The sequence below is a fragment of the Lissotriton helveticus genome, chromosome 6 (genome assembly GCF_964261635.1).
Source record: "Lissotriton helveticus chromosome 6, aLisHel1.1, whole genome shotgun sequence".
Taxonomy (NCBI): Eukaryota; Metazoa; Chordata; class Amphibia; order Caudata; family Salamandridae; genus Lissotriton; species Lissotriton helveticus.
The window spans coordinates 701376540-701398831 of NC_136067.1; the positions used below are offsets into that span (position 1 = coordinate 701376540).

General features: G+C 42.5%; 10 non-coding genes across 10 annotated transcripts; all 10 read right to left on the bottom strand.

The window, feature by feature from the left end:
* Window positions 1-968: 968 nt before the first annotated feature.
* LOC144765431 (small nucleolar RNA SNORD50) lies at window positions 969-1036 on the bottom strand. The gene has a single exon (XR_013597420.1). It is a non-coding gene; the product is annotated as a small nucleolar RNA SNORD50 (small nucleolar RNA).
* A 621-nt stretch (window positions 1037-1657) lies between these two features.
* LOC144765414 (small nucleolar RNA SNORD103/SNORD85) lies at window positions 1658-1743 on the bottom strand. Its single transcript, XR_013597404.1, has one exon. It is a non-coding gene; the product is annotated as a small nucleolar RNA SNORD103/SNORD85 (small nucleolar RNA).
* A 4038-nt stretch (window positions 1744-5781) lies between these two features.
* Window positions 5782-5849, bottom strand: LOC144765432 (small nucleolar RNA SNORD50). Its single transcript, XR_013597421.1, has one exon. It is a non-coding gene; the product is annotated as a small nucleolar RNA SNORD50 (small nucleolar RNA).
* A 621-nt stretch (window positions 5850-6470) lies between these two features.
* On the bottom strand, window positions 6471-6556 carry LOC144765416 (small nucleolar RNA SNORD103/SNORD85). Its single transcript, XR_013597406.1, has one exon. It is a non-coding gene; the product is annotated as a small nucleolar RNA SNORD103/SNORD85 (small nucleolar RNA).
* A 4040-nt stretch (window positions 6557-10596) lies between these two features.
* On the bottom strand, window positions 10597-10664 carry LOC144765433 (small nucleolar RNA SNORD50). The gene has a single exon (XR_013597422.1). It is a non-coding gene; the product is annotated as a small nucleolar RNA SNORD50 (small nucleolar RNA).
* Window positions 10665-11285: 621 nt separating this feature from the next.
* LOC144765417 (small nucleolar RNA SNORD103/SNORD85) lies at window positions 11286-11371 on the bottom strand. The gene has a single exon (XR_013597407.1). It is a non-coding gene; the product is annotated as a small nucleolar RNA SNORD103/SNORD85 (small nucleolar RNA).
* Window positions 11372-15411: 4040 nt separating this feature from the next.
* On the bottom strand, window positions 15412-15479 carry LOC144765434 (small nucleolar RNA SNORD50). The gene has a single exon (XR_013597423.1). It is a non-coding gene; the product is annotated as a small nucleolar RNA SNORD50 (small nucleolar RNA).
* A 621-nt stretch (window positions 15480-16100) lies between these two features.
* Window positions 16101-16186, bottom strand: LOC144765418 (small nucleolar RNA SNORD103/SNORD85). Its single transcript, XR_013597408.1, has one exon. It is a non-coding gene; the product is annotated as a small nucleolar RNA SNORD103/SNORD85 (small nucleolar RNA).
* A 4059-nt stretch (window positions 16187-20245) lies between these two features.
* Window positions 20246-20313, bottom strand: LOC144765436 (small nucleolar RNA SNORD50). The gene has a single exon (XR_013597425.1). It is a non-coding gene; the product is annotated as a small nucleolar RNA SNORD50 (small nucleolar RNA).
* Window positions 20314-20934: 621 nt separating this feature from the next.
* On the bottom strand, window positions 20935-21020 carry LOC144765419 (small nucleolar RNA SNORD103/SNORD85). Its single transcript, XR_013597409.1, has one exon. It is a non-coding gene; the product is annotated as a small nucleolar RNA SNORD103/SNORD85 (small nucleolar RNA).
* Window positions 21021-22292: the final 1272 nt, after the last annotated feature.

Consider the following 22292-nt stretch of genomic DNA (forward strand, 5'->3'; position numbering starts at 1 on the left):
CCATCCTGTCAAACATAAGAAGATGAATGTGAAACTCAATCTTGGGGGGGGGGGGGGGGAGTTGAGACAGCTTTTAGGCGACTTGTGTGTGCAAGAGATTATTAAGCCTGTTGATGTAGCACAGTTTATTTCCGCTGTCCTAGAGTGGGCAAAAGGAGGGGTGGCTAAATAAGATTGTGTGCAGGTTGGCACTCACTCACCAAGAATATTGTTACTGAACATCATTCGATTTCCAAAATACAGGAAATGGTAGGCATCCTGAGTGATGCCGGTTATTTTACAACAACACAACTTAATGCAGCACATCATCAAGTGATACTTGAAGCCAATTCTCAAATCTTAACTACCTCTGTTACACCATTTGGTGTTTATAAATATTTGCGTATACCATGCCGACCCACATTTGTGACTACTATTTTCCGAAGCTAATGTACAGATTTCAAAATCTCAGCCAGTACAAGCTTTCCAGGACGATAGTTTGATTCATGCCAATAGTGTCGAGGAATACAACAGCATATTAACAGGAATTCATGGGGTGCTAAAAGATAGGGAGGTTGACTGTGACAAAAGAGAACTGCAAGTTTTTGACATTCTGTGGAGAATTCAATTTGGAGGTTTGGTGAAAGCAGTAAATGAGGGACCTTGTACGATTTACAAAGATCAACTGAGATTGTTCATAGGAATGAGTGAATATTATTTGGGACAAGTGCTCGAGTTAAATCCCACAATATATTTACTTGGCATATGAAACCACGGGGGCCATTTGATAACAGTTAAGCCTCTACATGTGATGAGTACAAAGAAAAACTTGCAGCAATTTTCGCTGCATGAAGTGTATCATCCTTTAAAAGCACAATTTAGATCTAAATATTGCCCCATTTTTACAAGAACCACCATATCCGATCTATAAATATGCTCAACCTTAGTTGCAATCAGCAAGTAATAATCATATGTGGAATGGCAATCTGATTTCAGGAGTCAGATCCGTACGAGTTCTCCTCATAAAGTCAGGTTCGGGATTGTCTCATCATTAATCAGACTGATTTTAAACTTTACACCACATGTGGAGGAGCGAAGCATACTTTCAGAATGCAGCATCTGTATGACCATCTTCGGTCAGACAATGCATCTGTGCTTCTTAGAAGCACTACAGACAAATTGGTCTTTCAAATAGATAGCATGGCCCACAAAACACTGACCTCACAAGTGCACCCAATATCAAGAGTTAAGCTATAGCATGCACATAGGTCCCACAGCATACAAAGATCCAAGTCTTAGTAAGACAACGCAAGAAAGACATCAAGTTGCACAATAAAAGACATTTAAGCTACAAAGTCTAACTGACGCCTGCTTGAAAATGGTTCCTCACCTTTTTGGAGGGTAGCCGAGATAACAGCAGCATTCTTCGGGCCATCATTCCTAAAAGCGAAGGCACAGTATGTTAAGCACTATTTAGTAAGATAAGCTGAAAGAAACAGTACATCATTCTTCACCCTCTCGAGTCTCTACCACACTGGAGCTGAAAAGTATAGCAAATGTTAACAGCCTGCAAGAGGAGAAGAGCTCCACGGTCCTTCCTTTTGCCCCACTCACGAGGCTCTCTTGCAAAAACACCAAGTCACTTTTAGCTGCCTGCAATATGATGTATGGGCGTCTGTCCAGCTCAGATTTATGAGTACATGATAGGTTTCTCATTACTGAACACTCGTTCTCAGTGAGGGCAAGTGTATCATCATCGCCAGAGTAGCCCGTAGAGGCAGCAGTCAGTGGTGATAAGGAACGAGGACCACAACATATGACCAAAAAGCAGGAATGAGCATTGGTTAAGACATTGGCACTACAATCTATCAAGCCACACATGAACAACTGAAAGCTACTCTCAACCTGCAATTCGAAGTAAGATGAATTATGGGGAGCACTGACAAGCAGGTCAGTCACACTAGTGAGTTGGACGAGGGCACAAAGGATGGGGCAAAGGAATAGCAGAGTATTGAATGAAGGAGAGCTGAATGCTTAACAGATAAAAGAGCAGCACTTACAGGAGGTACCGCTGAAAAATGTAGCCTACAAGCTAAACATAAAAACTCAAGCTCAATTACTTTGCACATGCTGTGAACTAACTACACCCTAATAGCCTAATCGGTGAAGGATGGAAAAGAGTATCTGGTAGTTTGCCACGCCAAAAACCAGACAGGTCATGAAGCTCACCAGTCAATAAGCAAGTACAGAGGTTCACAAAGTCAAGAGAAGCCCCATGCCCGTGCGGACAGCCAAATCAACACTCGCTTTCAAAATTGTGTTCTCGGTTTTAACTTCACTGCGACACAAATCAGTCACATAAGGCAATGTCTGGGTGTGCCATTTCCCCTTTGGTCTTCTCCCTCTTCTGAAGGCTTGGGGTCTGGTTGCACCACGAGGCAGACTACAGACAGGTCATGGAGTACAGGGCTTACATGGGAGCACCATGGTGGGTCTTGTAGCCTCCATGTTTCAGGAAGGTCTGGTGCAGGAGTGGAAGTAAGGGTACAATCCTTACATTCTTCACACTATCATTCCTGCCAAGTCTTGGATCTGGTCCCATGGTACGGACTTTGGTGCAGCATAATCTAATGGACACGTGGCACAATATCGCCTCTTGCGCTGAAAGGCTGCACTCTAGAGTGGGTTAACTGCAAAGGAGGAAAACTCAAATTGACAAATTCATCCGAGTGGCTAGAGAAGTGTAAGTATGCAGTTTAGTGATTATATTTCCCTTGGATGCAAACACAGCAATTATTTTGGTGAACAAAAGCAAAATTATTGTATTCTTCTGTGGCAGTTTTATGGCTTTATAGAATTTACATAACTATGAGCGAACAACTTTACACACCCACCACAAGACTCAGATTTATTTTCTGAATGGTTAATTTGCTTGTAGGTGTAGATCACCAGATATTTTTAGCAATGAATAGCAGCGGTTTTGAGTCCTGTCGTGTAAAGTTAGGGGAAGTGACCAACCAAAAGAACCAGTTTCAGAGAAAAATTAAGTACATCTAGTGCAGTGGGCAGCAGACATTTAGAGCAGGACAGATGCTACCGGGCAGAGCACAAAAGGGAGGAGGGCTGTGGCTATCTAACATACTGCTCAAGTGAGGCTAGCCAAAGCACTAACATGCTGGTCAATCAAGGTCAGGCTGACCCATCATAGCATGCAAAGGCTGTGCCTGACCTAGAGCACATAGAATGCGGATACGTCCCCACGCATGGTGAGAAGATGCAGTGGTCCTTTTCGGTTTAGCAGATAAATCGCAGACACAAAACATTCACTGGTCACAAAAGGAAAGCGATATTGGCACAAAGAGAAAGCATGCAAGTATTCTTTACTGACCTAAATGCTATCGGGATATAAGAAATGAACAGCACTGTGCACAGTTTTGTAGAAATTGCAAACTGGTGTCAGTTATTTTGACAAAGTGCAAGATAAAGCTCAGGATATACTGTAGGCCTAACCATGGCAAGGTCGCAGAGTGTGCAACCGCCTACTGCAGTTTTCCAAAATCCAGGCAAGACAAACATTAAGTGAAAACAATGGTACAGAGTTTTCAATCATCATTAGGTAGAAATTGAAAGAAAGTCACTTGAAGCACTGTTTTATTTCATTGGGTGCTGAGGGTCAAACAAATGTGATCACTCACCAGAAACTGAGCCGATCCCAGCTGAATTTGGCAGATGACAGGAGTACACTGAAGCTGTGAATCGAAAGAAATGGCACTTTAAGGAGGATCACGTTTCGAAGTAGAAGCACATACCTTTTAGTAGAAACAAGGAAATCAGAAAACTAATGACAAATATATGGCTGCACTAAGGATTCCGGGCTGCTACACAGTGAATTTGGAAACTGCACAGAACAAGATCTCAGAGACCAAATTGAGACCAATACTTATTTTAATAATCTTCATAAAAGATTACTCTGTAGCCACAATCCAGCCCCATAGAGAATATATATGAACAGCAAAGGGGTTTGAGAAGTTAATGTTACCTGCTCTGGCCATTGCAACAAAGAGCACAGTTGATTCACCCTACTGTCAATGCTGTGAGTTAAGAGAGAAAAGTCATATACAAAAGGAAGGGAGAGGGAGATATCTATTTAAGATGTGGTTCAAGGACACGAGGGAGGCAATTCCGCTGGTCCAGCAGTGGGAAAGGAGTGCAAAATATCGGGACACTTTTAAAAGTGTGTCTAACCTCATGGCTGCTATTGATATTCCTCTCCTGTGCTGGACAATAATAGGAATGGGTGTGGTCATGACGAGCTCAACTCGTCAGGAGCACACGAGCACCGTGCATCATGACGAGCTGAGCTCGTCATGAGCACGGAAGGGGTTAAGGCACATAACTCAGTGAGAGTAAGTCACATTAAGGAGAAAAAAAATGATGTGAGTGAAGGAATGTCAAAATTGGCGTTAACAATAGATAAAGAGTTATGACTGATTTGGGGTTACCTGTAACTATTTTATCTGAATACAGCTTTACAGAAGTTCAGGCAAATGTACTCCTGAAGTCTTCATATATCAAAAGTGAAGCATTTGGTGAGCATGTATCATTACTTACGGCTACTATGAAGACCGCTTAGGAGATTAAGGACAGGGGTACTTACACAAAAGATTAAGTAGCGAGTGACAGTAGCGACCTAATTGGATGGGTTAATCAGGGTAGATTAGGGACCGCACCAGGTACAGATACCCCATCGATTCTGATGGGGCGGATGGATAGGTCATATTTTGAACTGTTTTGGAGAGGTTTTCTTTGTCAAAGTAGGTTGTAGGAAACGGTTTGAGCACACAATTTTGCAGAAAGGCCCCATCCTGTCAAACATAAGAAGATGAATGTGAAACTCAATCTTTTGGGGGGGGGGGGGGGGAGGGAGTTGAGACAGCTTTTAGGCGACTTGTGTGTGCAAGAGATTATTAAGCCTGTTGATGTAGCACAGTTTATTTCCGCTGTCCTAGAGTGGGCAAAAGGAGGGGTGGCTAAATAAGATTGTGTGCAGGAACATCATTCGATTTCCAAAACACAGGAAATGGTAGGCATCCTGAGTGATGCCGGTTATTTTACAACAACACAACTTAATGCAGCACATCATCAAGTGATACTTGAAGCCAATTCTCAAATCTTAACTACCTCTGTTACACCATTTGGTGTTTATAAATATTTGCGTATACCATGCCGACCCACATTTGTGACTACTATTTTCCGAAGCTAATGTACAGATTTCAAAATCTCAGCCAGTACAAGCTTTCCAGGACGATAGTTTGATTCATGCCAATAGTGTCGAGGAATACAACAGCATATTAACAGGAATTCATGGGGTGCTAAAAGATAGGGAGGTTGACTGTGACAAAAGAGAACTGCAAGTTTTTGACATTCTGTGGAGAATTCAATTTGGAGGTTTGGTGAAAGCAGTAAATGAAGGACCTTGTACGATTTACAAAGATCAACTGAGATTGTTCATAGGAATGAGTGAATATTATTTGGGACAAGTGCTCGAGTTAAATCCCACAATATATTTACTTGGCATATGAAACCACGGGGGCCATTTGATAACAGTTAAGCCTCTACATGTGATGAGTACAAAGAAAAACTTGCAGCAATTTTCGCTGCATGAAGTGTATCATCCTTTAAAAGCACAATTTAGATCTAAATATTGCCCCATTTTTACAAGAACCACCATATCCGATCTATAAATATGCTCAACCTTAGTTGCAATCAGCAAGTAATAATCATATGTGGAATGGCAATCTGATTTCAGGAGTCAGATCCGTACGAGTTCTCCTCATAAAGTCAGGTTCGGGATTGTCTCATCATTAATCAGACTGATTTTAAACTTTACACCACATGTGGAGGAGCGAAGCATACTTTCAGAATGCAGCATCTGTATGACCATCTTCGGTCAGACAATGCATCTGTGCTTCTTAGAAGCACTACAGACAAATTGGTCTTTCAAATAGATAGCATGGCCCACAAAACACTGACCTCACAAGTTCACCCAATATCAAGAGTTAAGCTATAGCATGCACATAGGTCCCACAGCATACAAAGATCCAAGTCTTAGTAAGACAACGCAAGAAAGACATCAAGTTGCACAATAAAAGACATTTAAGCTACAAAGTCTAACTGACGCCTGCTTGAAAATGGTTCCTCACCTTTTTGGAGGGTAGCCGAGATAACAGCAGCATTCTTCGGGCCATCATTCCTAAAAGCGAAGGCACAGTATGTTAAGCACTATTTAGTAAGATAAGCTGAAAGAAACAGTACATCATTCTTCACCCTCTCGAGTCTCTACCACACTGGAGCTGAAAAGTATAGCAAATGTTAACAGCCTGCAAGAGGAGAAGAGCTCCACGGTCCTTCCTTTTGCCCCACTCACGAGGCTCTCTTGCAAAAACACCAAGTCACTTTTAGCTGCCTGCAATATGATGTATGGGCGTCTGTCCAGCTCAGATTTATGAGTACATGATAGGTTTCTCATTACTGAACACTCGTTCTCAGTGAGGGCAAGTGTATCATCATCGCCAGAGTAGCCCGTAGAGGCAGCAGTCAGTGGTGATAAGGAACGAGGACCACAACATATGACCAAAAAGCAGGAATGAGCATTGGTTAAGACATTGGCACTACAATCTATCAAGCCACACATGAACAACTGAAAGCTACTCTCAACCTGCAATTCGAAGTAAGATGAATTATGGGGAGCACTGACAAGCAGGTCAGTCACACTAGTGAGTTGGACGAGGGCACAAAGGATGGGGCAAAGGAATAGCAGAGTATTGAATGAAGGAGAGCTGAATGCTTAACAGATAAAAGAGCAGCACTTACAGGAGGTACCGCTGAAAAATGTAGCCTACAAGCTAAACATAAAAACTCAAGCTCAATTACTTTGCACATGCTGTGAACTAACTACACCCTAATAGCCTAATCGGTGAAGGATGGAAAAGAGTATCTGGTAGTTTGCCACGCCAAAAACCAGACAGGTCATGAAGCTCACCAGTCAATAAGCAAGTACAGAGGTTCACAAAGTCAAGAGAAGCCCCATGCCCGTGCGGACAGCCAAATCAACACTCGCTTTCAAAATTGTGTTCTCGGTTTTAACTTCACTGCGACACAAATCAGTCACATAAGGCAATGTCTGGGTGTGCCATTTCCCCCTTTGGTCTTCTCCCTCTTCTGAAGGCTTGGGGTCTGGTTGCACCACGAGGCAGACTACAGACAGGTCATGGAGTACAGGGCTTACATGGGAGCACCATGGTGGGTCTTGTAGCCTCCATGTTTCAGGAAGGTCTGGTGCAGGAGTGGAAGTAAGGGTACAATCCTTACATTCTTCACACTATCATTCCTGCCAAGTCTTGGATCTGGTCCCATGGTACGGACTTTGGTGCAGCATAATCTAATGGACACGTGGCACAATATCGCCTCTTGCGCTGAAAGGCTGCACTCTAGAGTGGGTTAACTGCAAAGGAGGAAAACTCAAATTGACAAATTCATCCGAGTGGCTAGAGAAGTGTAAGTATGCAGTTTAGTGATTATATTTCCCTTGGATGCAAACACAGCAATTATTTTGGTGAACAAAAGCAAAATTATTGTATTCTTCTGTGGCAGTTTTATGGCTTTATAGAATTTACATAACTATGAGCGAACAACTTTACACACCCACCACAAGACTCAGATTTATTTTCTGAATGGTTAATTTGCTTGTAGGTGTAGATCACCAGATATTTTTAGCAATGAATAGCAGCGGTTTTGAGTCCTGTCGTGTAAAGTTAGGGGAAGTGACCAACCAAAAGAACCAGTTTCAGAGAAAAATTAAGTACATCTAGTGCAGTGGGCAGCAGACATTTAGAGCAGGACAGATGCTACCGGGCAGAGCACAAAAGGGAGGAGGGCTGTGGCTATCTAACATACTGCTCAAGTGAGGCTAGCCAAAGCACTAACATGCTGGTCAATCAAGGTCAGGCTGACCCATCATAGCATGCAAAGGCTGTGCCTGACCTAGAGCACATAGAATGCGGATACGTCCCCACGCATGGTGAGAAGATGCAGTGGTCCTTTTCGGTTTAGCAGATAAATCGCAGACACAAAACATTCACTGGTCACAAAAGGAAAGCGATATTGGCACAAAGAGAAAGCATGCAAGTATTCTTTACTGACCTAAATGCTATCGGGATATAAGAAATGAACAGCACTGTGCACAGTTTTGTAGAAATTGCAAACTGGTGTCAGTTATTTTGACAAAGTGCAAGATAAAGCTCAGGATATACTGTAGGCCTAACCATGGCAAGGTCGCAGAGTGTGCAACCGCCTACTGCAGTTTTCCAAAATCCAGGCAAGACAAACATTAAGTGAAAACAATGGTACAGAGTTTTCAATCATCATTAGGTAGAAATTGAAAGAAAGTCACTTGAAGCACTGTTTTATTTCATTGGGTGCTGAGGGTCAAACAAATGTGATCACTCACCAGAAACTGAGCCGATCCCAGCTGAATTTGGCAGATGACAGGAGTACACTGAAGCTGTGAATCGAAAGAAATGGCACTTTAAGGAGGATCACGTTTCGAAGTAGAAGCACATACCTTTTAGTAGAAACAAGGAAATCAGAAAACTAATGACAAATATATGGCTGCACTAAGGATTCCGGGCTGCTACACAGTGAATTTGGAAACTGCACAGAACAAGATCTCAGAGACCAAATTGAGACCAATACTTATTTTAATAATCTTCATAAAAGATTACTCTGTAGCCACAATCCAGCCCCATAGAGAATATATATGAACAGCAAAGGGGTTTGAGAAGTTAATGTTACCTGCTCTGGCCATTGCAACAAAGAGCACAGTTGATTCACCCTACTGTCAATGCTGTGAGTTAAGAGAGAAAAGTCATATACAAAAGGAAGGGAGAGGGAGATATCTATTTAAGATGTGGTTCAAGGACACGAGGGAGGCAATTCCGCTGGTCCAGCAGTGGGAAAGGAGTGCAAAATATCGGGACACTTTTAAAAGTGTGTCTAACCTCATGGCTGCTATTGATATTCCTCTCCTGTGCTGGACAATAATAGGAATGGGTGTGGTCATGACGAGCTCAACTCGTCAGGAGCACACGAGCACCGTGCATCATGACGAGCTGAGCTCGTCATGAGCACGGAAGGGGTTAAGGCACATAACTCAGTGAGAGTAAGTCACATTAAGGAGAAAAAAAATGATGTGAGTGAAGGAATGTCAAAATTGGCGTTAACAATAGATAAAGAGTTATGACTGATTTGGGGTTACCTGTAACTATTTTATCTGAATACAGCTTTACAGAAGTTCAGGCAAATGTACTCCTGAAGTCTTCATATATCAAAAGTGAAGCATTTGGTGAGCATGTATCATTACTTACGGCTACTATGAAGACCGCTTAGGAGATTAAGGACAGGGGTACTTACACAAAAGATTAAGTAGCGAGTGACAGTAGCGACCTAATTGGATGGGTTAATCAGGGTAGATTAGGGACCGCACCAGGTACAGATACCCCATCGATTCTGATGGGGCGGATGGATAGGTCATATTTTGAACTGTTTTGGAGAGGTTTTCTTTGTCAAAGTAGGTTGTAGGAAACGGTTTGAGCACACAATTTTGCAGAAAGGCCCCATCCTGTCAAACATAAGAAGATGAATGTGAAACTCAATCTTTGGGGGGGGGGGGGGGGGGGGGGAGTTGAGACAGCTTTTAGGCGACTTGTGTGTGCAAGAGATTATTAAGCCTGTTGATGTAGCACAGTTTATTTCCGCTGTCCTAGAGTGGGCAAAAGGAGGGGTGGCTAAATAAGATTGTGTGCAGGAACATCATTCGATTTCCAAAACACAGGAAATGGTAGGCATCCTGAGTGATGCCGGTTATTTTACAACAACACAACTTAATGCAGCACATCATCAAGTGATACTTGAAGCCAATTCTCAAATCTTAACTACCTCTGTTACACCATTTGGTGTTTATAAATATTTGCGTATACCATGCCGACCCACATTTGTGACTACTATTTTCCGAAGCTAATGTACAGATTTCAAAATCTCAGCCAGTACAAGCTTTCCAGGACGATAGTTTGATTCATGCCAATAGTGTCGAGGAATACAACAGCATATTAACAGGAATTCATGGGGTGCTAAAAGATAGGGAGGTTGACTGTGACAAAAGAGAACTGCAAGTTTTTGACATTCTGTGGAGAATTCAATTTGGAGGTTTGGTGAAAGCAGTAAATGAGGGACCTTGTACGATTTACAAAGATCAACTGAGATTGTTCATAGGAATGAGTGAATATTATTTGGGACAAGTGCTCGAGTTAAATCCCACAATATATTTACTTGGCATATGAAACCACGGGGGCCATTTGATAACAGTTAAGCCTCTACATGTGATGAGTACAAAGAAAAACTTGCAGCAATTTTCGCTGCATGAAGTGTATCATCCTTTAAAAGCACAATTTAGATCTAAATATTGCCCCATTTTTACAAGAACCACCATATCCGATCTATAAATATGCTCAACCTTAGTTGCAATCAGCAAGTAATAATCATATGTGGAATGGCAATCTGATTTCAGGAGTCAGATCCGTACGAGTTCTCCTCATAAAGTCAGGTTCGGGATTGTCTCATCATTAATCAGACTGATTTTAAACTTTACACCACATGTGGAGGAGCGAAGCATACTTTCAGAATGCAGCATCTGTATGACCATCTTCGGTCAGACAATGCATCTGTGCTTCTTAGAAGCACTACAGACAAATTGGTCTTTCAAATAGATAGCATGGCCCACAAAACACTGACCTCACAAGTGCACCCAATATCAAGAGTTAAGCTATAGCATGCACATAGGTCCCACAGCATACAAAGATCCAAGTCTTAGTAAGACAACGCAAGAAAGACATCAAGTTGCACAATAAAAGACATTTAAGCTACAAAGTCTAACTGACGCCTGCTTGAAAATGGTTCCTCACCTTTTTGGAGGGTAGCCGAGATAACAGCAGCATTCTTCGGGCCATCATTCATAAAAGCGAAGGCACAGTATGTTAAGCACTATTTAGTAAGATAAGCTGAAAGAAACAGTACATCATTCTTCACCCTCTCGAGTCTCTACCACACTGGAGCTGAAAAGTATAGCAAATGTTAACAGCCTGCAAGAGGAGAAGAGCTCCACGGTCCTTCCTTTTGCCCCACTCACGAGGCTCTCTTGCAAAAACACCAAGTCACTTTTAGCTGCCTGCAATATGATGTATGGGCATCTGTCCAGCTCAGATTTATGAGTACATGATAGGTTTCTCATTACTGAACACTCGTTCTCAGTGAGGGCAAGTGTATCATCATCGCCAGAGTAGCCCGTAGAGGCAGCAGTCAGTGGTGATAAGGAACGAGGACCACAACATATGACCAAAAAGCAGGAATGAGCATTGGTTAAGACATTGGCACTACAATCTATCAAGCCACACATGAACAACTGAAAGCTACTCTCAACCTGCAATTCGAAGTAAGATGAATTATGGGGAGCACTGACAAGCAGGTCAGTCACACTAGTGAGTTGGACGAGGGCACAAAGGATGGGGGAAAGGAATAGCAGAGTATTGAATGAAGGAGAGCTGAATGCTTAACAGATAAAAGAGCAGCACTTACAGGAGGTACCGCTGAAAAATGTAGCCTACAAGCTAAACATAAAAACTCAAGCTCAATTACTTTGCACATGCTGTGAACTTACTACACCCTAATAGCCTAATCGGTGAAGGATGGAAAAGAGTATCTGGTAGTTTGCCACGCCAAAAACCAGACAGGTCATGAAGCTCACCAGTCAATAAGCAAGTACAGAGGTTCACAAAGTCAAGAGAAGCCCCATGCCCGTGCTGACAGCCAAATCAACACTCGCTTTCAAAATTGCGTTCTCGGTTTTAACTTCACTGCGACACAAATCAGTCACATAAGGCAATGTCTGGGTGTGCCATTTCCCCCTTTGGTCTTCTCCCTCTTCTGAAGGCTTGGGGTCTGGTTGCACCACGAGGCAGACTACAGACAGGTCATGGAGTACAGGGCTTACATGGGAGCACCATGGTGGGTCTTGTAGCCTCCATGCTTCAGGAAGGTCTGGTGCAGGAGTGGAAGTAAGGGTACAATCCTTACATTCTTCACACTATCATTCCTGCCAAGTCTTGGATCTGGTCCCATGGTACGGACTTTGGTGCAGCATAATCTAATGGACACGTGGCACAATATCGCCTCTTGCGCTGAAAGGCTGCACTCTAGAGTGGGTTAACTGCAAAGGAGGAAAACTCAAATTGACAAATTCATCCGAGTGGCTAGAGAAGTGTAAGTATGCAGTTTAGTGATTATATTTCCCTTGGATGCAAACACAGCAATTATTTTGGTGAACAAAAGCAAAATTATTGTATTCTTCTGTGGCAGTTTCATGGCTTTATAGAATTTACATAACTATGAGCGAACAACTTTACACACCCACCACAAGACTCAGATTTATTTTCTGAATGGTTAATTTGCTTGTAGGTGTAGATCACCAGATATTTTTAGCAATGAATAGCAGCGGTTTTGAGTCCTGTCGTGTAAAGTTATGGGTAGTGACCAACCAAAAGAACCAGCTTCAGAGAAAAATTAAGTACATCTAGTGCAGTGGGCAGCAGACATTTAGAGCAGGACAGATGCTACCGGGCAGAGCACAAAAGGGAGGAGGGCTGTGGCTATCTAACATACTGCTCAAGTGAGGCTAGCCAAAGCACTAACATGCTGGTCAATCAAGGTCAGGCTGACCCATCATAGCATGCAAAGGCTGTGCCTGACCTAGAGCACATAGAATGCGGATACGTCCCCACGCATGGTGAGAAGATGCAGTGGTCCTTTTCGGATTAGCAGATAAATCGCAGACACAAAACATTCACTGGTCACAAAAGGAAAGCGATATTGGCACAAAGAGAAAGCATGCAAGTATTCTTTACTGACCTAAATGCTATCGGGATATAAGAAATGAACAGCACTGTGCACAGTTTTGTAGAAATTGCAAACTGGTGTCAGTTATTTTGACTAAGTGCAAGATAAAGCTCAGGATATACTGTAGGCCTAACCATGGCAAGGTCGCAGAGTGTGCAACCGCCTACTGCAGTTTTCCAAAATCCAGGCAAGACAAACATTAAGTGAAAACAATGGTACAGAGTTTTCAATCATCATTAGGTAGAAATTGAAAGAAAGTCACTTGAAGCACTGTTTTATTTCATTGGGTGCTGAGGGTCAAACAAATGTGATCACTCACCAGAAACTGAGCCGATCCCAGCTGAATTTGGCAGATGACAGGAGTACACTGAAGCTGTGAATCGAAAGAAATGGCACTTTAAGGAGGATCACGTTTCGAAGTAGAAGCACATACCTTTTAGTAGAAACAAGGAAATCAGAAAACTAATGACAAATATATGGCTGCACTAAGGATTCCGGGCTGCTACACAGTGAATTTGGAAACTGCACAGAACAAGATCTCAGAGACCAAATTGAGACCAATACTTATTTTAATAATCTTCATAAAAGATTACTCTGTAGCCACAATCCAGCCCCATAGAGAATATATATGAACAGCAAAGGGGTTTGAGAAGTTAATGTTACCTGCTCTGGCCATTGCAACAAAGAGCACAGTTGATTCACCCTACTGTCAATGCTGTGAGTTAAGAGAGAAAAGTCATATACAAAAGGAAGGGAGAGGGAGATATCTATTTAAGATGTGGTTCAAGGACACGAGGGAGGCAATTCCGCTGGTCCAGCAGTGGGAAAGGAGTGCAAAATATCGGGACACTTTTAAAAGTGTGTCTAACCTCATGGCTGCTATTGATATTTCTCTCCTGTGGTGGACAATAATAGGAATGGGTGTGGTCATGACGAGCTCAACTCGTCAGGAGCACACGAGCACCGTGCATCATGACGAGCTGAGCTCGTCATGAGCACGGAAGGGGTTAAGGCACATAACTCAGTGAGAGTAATTCACATTAAGGAGAAAAAAAATGATGTGAGTGAAGGAATGTCAAAATTGGCGTTAACAATAGATAAAGAGTTATGACTGATTTGGGGTTACCTGTAACTATTTTATCTGAATACAGCTTTACAGAAGTTCAGGCAAATGTACTCCTGAAGTCTTCATATATCAAAAGTGAAGCATTTGGTGAGCATGTATCATTACTTACGGCTACTATGAAGACCGCTTAGGAGATTAAGGACAGGGGTACTTACACAAAAGATTAAGTAGCGAGTGACAGTAGCGACCTAATTGGATGGGTTAATCAGGGTAGATTAGGGACCGCACCAGGTACAGACACCCCATCGATTCTGATGGGGCGGATGGATATGTCATATTTTGAACTGTTTTGGAGAGGTTTTCTTTGTCAAAGTAGGTTGTAGGAAACGGTTCGAGCACACAATTTTGCAGAAAGGCCCCATCCTGTCAAACATAAGAAGATGAATGTGAAACTCAATCTTTTGGGGGGGGGGGGGGGGAAGGGAGTTGAGACAGCTTTTAGGCGACTTGTGTGTGCAAGAGATTATTAAGCCTGTTGATGTAGCACAGTTTATTTCCGCTGTCCTAGAGTGGGCAAAAGGAGGGGTGGCTAAATAAGATTGTGTGCAGGAACATCATTCGATTTCCAAAACACAGGAAATGGTAGGCATCCTGAGTGATGCCGGTTATTTTACAACAACACAACTTAATGCAGCACATCATCAAGTGATACTTGAAGCCAATTCTCAAATCTTAACTACCTCTGTTACACCATTTGGTGTTTATAAATATTTGCGTATACCATGCCGACCCACATTTGTGACTACTATTTTCCGAAGCTAATGTACAGATTTTAAAATCTCAGCCAGTACAAGCTTTCCAGGACGATAGTTTGATTCATGCCAATAGTGTCGAGGAATACAACAGCATATTAACAGGAATTCATGGGGTGCTAAAAGATAGGGAGGTTGACTGTGACAAAAGAGAACTGCAAGTTTTTGACATTCTGTGGAGAATTCAATTTGGAGGTTTGGTGAAAGCAGTAAATGAAGGACCTTGTACGATTTACAAAGATCAACTGAGATTGTTCATAGGAATGAGTGAATATTATTTGGGACAAGTGCTCGAGTTAAATCCCACAATATATTTACTTGGCATATGAAACCACGGGGGCCATTTGATAACAGTTAAGCCTCTACATGTGATGAGTACAAAGAAAAACTTGCAGCAATTTTCGCTGCATGAAGTGTATCATCCTTTAAAAGCACAATTTAGATCTAAATATTGCCCCATTTTTACAAGAACCACCATATCCGATCTATAAATATGCTCAACCTTAGTTGCAATCAGCAAGTAATAATCATATGTGGAATGGCAATCTGATTTCAGGAGTCAGATCCGTACGAGTTCTCCTCATAAAGTCAGGTTCGGGATTGTCTCATCATTAATCAGACTGATTTTAAACTTTACACCACATGTGGAGGAGCGAAGCATACTTTCAGAATGCAGCATCTGTATGACCATCTTCGGTCAGACAATGCATCTGTGCTTCTTAGAAGCACTACAGACAAATTGGTCTTTCAAATAGATAGCATGGCCCACAAAACACTGACCTCACAAGTGCACCCAATATCAAGAGTTAAGCTATAGCATGCACATAGGTCCCACAGCATACAAAGATCCAAGTCTTAGTAAGACAACGCAAGAAAGACATCAAGTTGCACAATAAAAGACATTTAAGCTACAAAGTCTAACTGACGCCTGCTTGAAAATGGTTCCTCACCTTTTTGGAGGGTAGCCGAGATAACAGCAGCATTCTTCGGGCCATCATTCCTAAAAGCGAAGGCACAGTATGTTAAGCACTATTTAGTAAGATAAGCTGAAAGAAACAGTACATCATTCTTCACCCTCTCGAGTCTCTACCACACTGGAGCTGAAAAGTATAGCAAATGTTAACAGCCTGCAAGAGGAGAAGAGCTCCACGGTCCTTCCTTTTGCCCCACTCACGAGGCTCTCTTGCAAAAACACCAAGTCACTTTTAGCTGCCTGCAATATGATGTATGGGCGTCTGTCCAGCTCAGATTTATGAGTACATGATAGGTTTCTCATTACTGAACACTCGTTCTCAGTGAGGGCAAGTGTATCATCATCGCCAGAGTAGCCCGTAGAGGCAGCAGTCAGTGGTGATAAGGAACGAGGACCACAACATATGACCAAAAAGCAGGAATGAGCATTGGTTAAGACATTGGCACTACAATCTATCAAGCCACACATGAACAACTGAAAGCTACTCTCAACCTGCAATTCGAAGTAAGATGAATTATGGGGAGCACTGACAAGCAGGTCAGTCACACTAGTGAGTTGGACGAGGGCACAAAGGATGGGGCAAAGGAATAGCAGAGTATTGAATGAAGGAGAGCTGAATGCTTAACAGATAAAAGAGCAGCACTTACAGGAGGTACCGCTGAAAAATGTAGCCTACAAGCTAAACATAAAAACTCAAGCTCAATTACTTTGCACATGCTGTGAACTAACTACACCCTAATAGCCTAATCGGTGAAGGATGGAAAAGAGTATCTGGTAGTTTGCCACGCCAAAAACCAGACAGGTCATGAAGCTCACCAGTCAATAAGCAAGTACAGAGGTTCACAAAGTCAAGAGAAGCCCCATGCCCGTGCGGACAGCCAAATCAACACTCGCTTTCAAAATTGTGTTCTCGGTTTTAACTTCACTGCGACACAAATCAGTCACATAAGGCAATGTCTGGGTGTGCCATTTCCCCCTTTGGTCTTCTCCCTCTTCTGAAGGCTTGGGGTCTGGTTGCACCACGAGGCAGACTACAGACAGGTCATGGAGTACAGGGCTTACATGGGAGCACCATGGTGGGTCTTGTAGCCTCCATGTTTCAGGAAGGTCTGGTGCAGGAGTGGAAGTAAGGGTACAATCCTTACATTCTTCACACTATCATTCCTGCCAAGTCTTGGATCTGGTCCCATGGTACGGACTTTGGTGCAGCATAATCTAATGGACACGTGGCACAATATCGCCTCTTGCGCTGAAAGGCTGCACTCTAGAGTGGGTTAACTGCAAAGGAGGAAAACTCAAATTGACAAATTCATCCGAGTGGCTAGAGAAGTGTAAGTATGCAGTTTAGTGATTATATTTCCCTTGGATGCAAACACAGCAATTATTTTGGTGAACAAAAGCAAAATTATTGTATTCTTCTGTGGCAGTTTTATGGCTTTATAGAATTTACATAACTATGAGCGAACAACTTTACACACCCACCACAAGACTCAGATTTATTTTCTGAATGGTTAATTTGCTTGTAGGTGTAGATCACCAGATATTTTTAGCAATGAATAGCAGCGGTTTTGAGTCCTGTCGTGTAAAGTTAGGGGAAGTGACCAACCAAAAGAACCAGTTTCAGAGAAAAATTAAGTACATCTAGTGCAGTGGGCAGCAGACATTTAGAGCAGGACAGATGCTACCGGGCAGAGCACAAAAGGGAGGAGGGCTGTGGCTATCTAACATACTGCTCAAGTGAGGCTAGCCAAAGCACTAACATGCTGGTCAATCAAGGTCAGGCTGACCCATCATAGCATGCAAAGGCTGTGCCTGACCTAGAGCACATAGAATGCGGATACGTCCCCACGCATGGTGAGAAGATGCAGTGGTCCTTTTCGGTTTAGCAGATAAATCGCAGACACAAAACATTCACTGGTCACAAAAGGAAAGCGATATTGGCACAAAGAGAAAGCATGCAAGTATTCTTTACTGACCTAAATGCTATCGGGATATAAGAAATGAACAGCACTGTGCACAGTTTTGTAGAAATTGCAAACTGGTGTCAGTTATTTTGACAAAGTGCAAGATAAAGCTCAGGATATACTGTAGGCCTAACCATGGCAAGGTCGCAGAGTGTGCAACCGCCTACTGCAGTTTTCCAAAATCCAGGCAAGACAAACATTAAGTGAAAACAATGGTACAGAGTTTTCAATCATCATTAGGTAGAAATTGAAAGAAAGTCACTTGAAGCACTGTTTTATTTCATTGGGTGCTGAGGGTCAAACAAATGTGATCACTCACCAGAAACTGAGCCGATCCCAGCTGAATTTGGCAGATGACAGGAGTACACTGAAGCTGTGAATCGAAAGAAATGGCACTTTAAGGAGGATCACGTTTCGAAGTAGAAGCACATACCTTTTAGTAGAAACAAGGAAATCAGAAAACTAATGACAAATATATGGCTGCACTAAGGATTCCGGGCTGCTACACAGTGAATTTGGAAACTGCACAGAACAAGATCTCAGAGACCAAATTGAGACCAATACTTATTTTAATAATCTTCATAAAAGATTACTCTGTAGCCACAATCCAGCCCCTGAGAGAATATATATGAACAGCAAAGGGGTTTGAGAAGTTAATGTTACCTGCTCTGGCCATTGCAACAAAGAGCACAGTTGATTCACCCTACTGTCAATGCTGTGAGTTAAGAGAGAAAAGTCATATACAAAAGGAAGGGAGAGGGAGATATCTATTTAAGATGTGGTTCAAGGACACGAGGGAGGCAATTCCGCTGGTCCAGCAGTGGGAAAGGAGTGCAAAATATCGGGACACTTTTAAAAGTGTGTCTAACCTCATGGCTGCTATTGATATTCCTCTCCTGTGCTGGACAATAATAGGAATGGGTGTGGTCATGACGAGCTCAACTCGTCAGGAGCACACGAGCACCGTGCATCATGACGAGCTGAGCTCGTCATGAGCACGGAAGGGGTTAAGGCACATAACTCAGTGAGAGTAAGTCACATTAAGGAGAAAAAAAATGATGTGAGTGAAGGAATGTCAAAATTGGCGTTAACAATAGATAAAGAGTTATGACTGATTTGGGGTTACCTGTAACTATTTTATCTGAATACAGCTTTACAGAAGTTCAGGCAAATGTACTCCTGAAGTCTTCATATCAAAAGTGAAGCATTTGGTGAGCATGTATCATTACTTACGGCTACTATGAAGACCGCTTAGGAGATTAAGGACAGGGGTACTTACACAAAAGATTAAGTAGCGAGTGACAGTAGCGACCTAATTGGATGGGTTAATCAGGGTAGATTAGGGACCGCACCAGGTACAGATACCCCATCGATTCTGATGGGGCGGATGGATAGGTAATATTTTGAACTGTTTTGGAGAGGTTTTCTTTGTCAAAGTAGGTTGTAGGAAACGGTTTGAGCACACAATTTTGCAGAAAGGCCCCATCCTGTCAAACATAAGAAGATGAATGTGAAACTCAATCTTTGGGGGGGGGGGAGTTGAGACAGCTTTTAGGCGACTTGTGTGTGCAAGAGATTATTAAGCCTGTTGATGTAGCACAGTTTATTTCCGCTGTCCTAGAGTGGGCAAAAGGAGGGGTGGCTAAATAAGATTGTGTGCAGGTTGGCACTCACTCACCAAGAATATTGTTACTGAACATCATTCGATTTCCAAAATACAGGAAATGGTAGGCATCCTGAGTGATGCCGGTTATTTTACAACAACACAACTTAATGCAGCACATCATCAAGTGATACTTGAAGCCAATTCTCAAATCTTAACTACCTCTGTTACACCATTTGGTGTTTATAAATATTTGCGTATACCATGCCGACCCACATTTGTGACTACTATTTTCCGAAGCTAATGTACAGATTTCAAAATCTCAGCCAGTACAAGCTTTCCAGGACGATAGTTTGATTCATGCCAATAGTGTCGAGGAATACAACAGCATATTAACAGGAATTCATGGGGTGCTAAAAGATAGGGAGGTTGACTGTGACAAAAGAGAACTGCAAGTTTTTGACATTCTGTGGAGAATTCAATTTGGAGGTTTGGTGAAAGCAGTAAATGAAGGACCTTGTACGATTTACAAAGATCAACTGAGATTGTTCATAGGAATGAGTGAATATTATTTGGGACAAGTGCTCGAGTTAAATCCCACAATATATTTACTTGGCATATGAAACCACGGGGGCCATTTGATAACAGTTAAGCCTCTACATGTGATGAGTACAAAGAAAAACTTGCAGCAATTTTCGCTGCATGAAGTGTATCATCCTTTAAAAGCACAATTTAGATCTAAATATTGCCCCATTTTTACAAGAACCACCATATCCGATCTATAAATATGCTCAACCTTAGTTGCAATCAGCAAGTAATAATCATATGTGGAATGGCAATCTGATTTCAGCAGTCAGATCCGTACGAGTTCTCCTCATAAAGTCAGGTTCGGGATTGTCTCATCATTAATCAGACTGATTTTAAACTTTACACCACATGTGGAGGAGCGAAGCATACTTTCAGAATGCAGCATCTGTATGACCATCTTCGGTCAGACAATGCATCTGTGCTTCTTAGAAGCACTACAGACAAATTGGTCTTTCAAATAGATAGCATGGCCCACAAAACACTGACCTCACAAGTGCACCCAATATCAAGAGTTAAGCTATAGCATGCACATAGGTCCCACAGCATACAATGATCCAAGTCTTAGTAAGACAACGCAAGAAAGACATCAAGTTGCACAATAAAAGACATTTAAGCTACAAAGTCTAACTGACGCCTGCTTGAAAATGGTTCCTCACCTTTTTGGAGGGTAGCCGAGATAACAGCAGCATTCTTCGGGCCATCATTCCTAAAAGCGAAGGCACAGTATGTTAAGCACTATTTAGTAAGATAAGCTGAAAGAAACAGTACATCATTCTTCACCCTCTCGAGTCTCTACCACACTGGAGCTGAAAAGTATAGCAAATGTTAACAGCCTGCAAGAGGAGAAGAGCTCCACGGTCCTTCCTTTTGCCCCACTCACGAGGCTCTCTTGCAAAAACACCAAGTCACTTTTAGCTGCCTGCAATATGATGTATGGGCGTCTGTCCAGCTCAGATTTATGAGTACATGATAGGTTTCTCATTACTGAACACTCGTTCTCAGTGAGGGCAAGTGTATCATCATCGCCAGAGTAGCCCGTAGACGCAGCAGTCAGTGGTGATAAGGAACGAGGACCACAACATATGACCAAAAAGCAGGAATGAGCATTGGTTAAGACATTGGCACTACAATCTATCAAGCCACACATGAACAACTGAAAGCTACTCTCAACCTGCAATTCGAAGTAAGATGAATTATGGGGAGCACTGACAAGCAGGTCAGTCACACTAGTGAGTTGGACGAGGGCACAAAGGATGGGGCAAAGGAATAGCAGAGTATTGAATGAAGGAGAGCTGAATGCTTAACAGATAAAAGAGCAGCACTTACAGGAGGTACCGCTGAAAAATGTAGCCTACAAGCTAAACATAAAAACTCAAGCTCAATTACTTTGCACATGCTGTGAACTAACTACACCCTAATAGCCTAATCGGTGAAGGATGGAAAAGAGTATCTGGTAGTTTGCCACGCCAAAAACCAGACAGGTCATGAAGCTCACCAGTCAATAAGCAAGTACAGAGGTTCACAAAGTCAAGAGAAGCCCCATGCCCGTGCGGACAGCCAAATCAACACTCGCTTTCAAAATTGTGTTCTCGGTTTTAACTTCACTGCGACACAAATCAGTCACATAAGGCAATGTCTGGGTGTGCCATTTCCCCCTTTGGTCTTCTCCCTCTTCTGAAGGCTTGGGGTCTGGTTGCACCACGAGGCAGACTACAGACAGGTCATGGAGTACAGGGCTTACATGGGAGCACCATGGTGGGTCTTGTAGCCTCCATGTTTCAGGAAGGTCTGGTGCAGGAGTGGAAGTAAGGGTACAATCCTTACATTCTTCACACTATCATTCCTGCCAAGTCTTGGATCTGGTCCCATGGTACGGACTTTGGTGCAGCATAATCTAATGGACACGTGGCACAATATCGCCTCTTGCGCTGAAAGGCTGCACTCTAGAGTGGGTTAACTGCAAAGGAGGAAAACTCAAATTGACAAATTCATCCGAGTGGCTAGAGAAGTGTAAGTATGCAGTTTAGTGATTATATTTCCCTTGGATGCAAACACAGCAATTATTTTGGTGAACAAAAGCAAAATTATTGTATTCTTCTGTGGCAGTTTTATGGCTTTATAGAATTTACATAACTATGAGCGAACAACTTTACACACCCACCACAAGACTCAGATTTATTTTCTGAATGGTTAATTTGCTTGTAGGTGTAGATCACCAGATATTTTTAGCAATGAATAGCAGCGGTTTTGAGTCCTGTCGTGTAAAGTTAGGGGAAGTGACCAACCAAAAGAACCAGTTTCA